Source organism: Octopus bimaculoides, chromosome 3 (genome assembly GCF_001194135.2).
Source record: "Octopus bimaculoides isolate UCB-OBI-ISO-001 chromosome 3, ASM119413v2, whole genome shotgun sequence".
Lineage (NCBI taxonomy): Eukaryota > Metazoa > Mollusca > Cephalopoda > Octopoda > Octopodidae > Octopus > Octopus bimaculoides.
Window position 1 is genome coordinate 155207776 of NC_068983.1, and position 2303 is coordinate 155210078.

At 33.5% G+C, this 2303-nt stretch overlaps 1 protein-coding gene across 4 annotated transcripts in view; it reads left to right on the forward strand.

The window, feature by feature from the left end:
- LOC106872300 (semaphorin-1A) overlaps nucleotides 1–2303 on the forward strand; it is a 414058-nt gene that overhangs the window by 338809 nt on the left and 72946 nt on the right. The window lies entirely within an intron of this gene.

Here is a 2303-nt window from a genome sequence, read left to right on the forward strand (position 1 = left end):
GTGTGTATATTACTTATGCTCTTATGAATCCTACTCTCATTCGTTATGTTTCCTCTGGGCCATTTACTGGTTCAATGAATATATGCCACATGGTATTTTTCTGCTTGATTCACCTATTCATTGAGAATTTTTTCAGCAAGATACACACACACACACACACACACACACACACACACACACACACACATAAATTTCTGTTCTTCTTATCACCCTTTTACTTTCCTCAGCATCTCATTTTAACCCTTCAGCATTCAGACTACCGTCAAATGTGAAGCTTATTTATTCACATTGGTTTGAATTTATCCCGCGTTATCTCTTAGCTTTGAGATTTCAATGATATGGTTGTTTATTTTTAGAATGATATTGTAGGGCAGGTATGAGAGGCAGGATCTAGCCAATTTGAACTGAAATCACGTAGAATATCTTAACTTGATATGACTGGTTTACATGCAAAAGTATCAAGCTCAGTTTCTATCATTACCCTCTCTTCTATTCTCCCAGTCAAAAGAGTTGAGTCTCCTTAGTCTTGTAAGTTATAAGGTAGCCTCATTATTGCTGGTGACCCGATAAAACATATTCAATACACTGTAAAGTGATTAGCAAATTGAGCATAGGATCAAGAATACACTTTATTCTTGCCAAGGTCATGTGAGCTTCTCCATTACGGGTGCTTTGATATAATGCACCCAGTACTCTGTAAATTGGTTGGTATTAAGAAGAGCATCCAGCCATTGTTTGAGATGTCTAAGTGAAATATGGTCCTCTGATTCAGACTGGGATATCCCATCTAAGCTATGCCAGCATGAACAACATGTTAAATTAAAAATGATGATGCTGAAGCTGTATTTGACTTGCAAGTGACTTAATCTTAAACTGTGTATTGAAACTAAGGTAACTACATCATGAAAGAGCCATTAAACTGCACAGAAGGCTGTTAAATTCTAGGATGTCCTGAAGAATTGCTATTTTGAATAAGGTAGCATAACAGTTAATCAATCTTTAGAACTTCATGTAAATCGTTGTATATCCAAATTTCAGTTGCATATTAAACCCTATTAGTCCTTCATTTGTTTTTTCTTTCTTTTTTGATATTATGTACATTAGAATAATTTAGAATATATCAGAGAGTAGAATAAAACAGAGTTGGTTTATCTTTTTTATTATAGCATCATAGATTATATAGTCTTTACAGATGTTTCACTAACAAATATTAGTAATCATTATGTAGATGATTGCCTGATAATATCGAAATGCCAGGTCTTCAGAAGAAAATGATAATTCAATCCACTATTATTTACCAGCAGCAGGTAATTAAGTTGTAAGATACAACTGTACAGACTTAAGAGAATAATCTTTTTTATAGCAGTGAAGAAGAAAAAGACTGTTAGTTTAAATTTATCAGAAAATAAAGAAAGGAAGGAAGACGTATATGAGGAGGAGCTGTAGTTACTATCTTACTGTTCAGGATTTTGTATATTAGTATTACACCTGTCATAGCTATTTGATTCAACATTATCATTAGACTTTTTTTTGTATATATTCTATTTTGTTATGGTTTTTATCTCTTTCTAGTTGCTTATTCACTCTGAAGAGATTTAGAATCACTAATTTCATTTGCTAGTTTTATTAAATTTTTCCAACTCTCAGTAAAATTATCTATTTTGTTTATGGTTATATTAGATTTTTATTAACTTCATTCCTAGATCTACTGCTAGTTATGTTATCATCATGGTTAATTATATTAGGTATGATTATACTAGTATTATCACTTATTCATTTATTTGCAGTATTTTTACGTTCGGATGGTTGAGTTAAGAGGTTGTGTGGTGCATTAATGTTTCATATGTTTATGTAGAAATTATGCTAAATTTAGAGTTATTTCTATCAGTGGATGTAATAATTTGGATTCAATATTGGAAACCGTGAATAAAACATTCACTGGTATTGTGGAACAGCCACCCAACTGAATAGAAATCTACTATGTGCCCACTGTGTGACACATTGGGTGTCTTCTGCTACAGCCCTGGGCTAAATGAAGCCTTTATGAGGGGATATGGTTTGCAAGACTGAGAGAAGCCTCTTTTATGTGTTTGTGTGTGTGTGTGTGTAATCATTTAGTATCCTGTTTTTTTTTGGGGGGAGGGGGGTCTATGCTGGCATCAGTTGTATGGTTTGACTAGAACAGATGAGTCAGAGGGCTCTGCTAGGCTCTAATGCCTGCTTTAGCATGATTTCTACAGCTGGATATCCTTCCTAATGTCAACCACTTAACAGTGTGTGTGTATGTATATATATATATATAT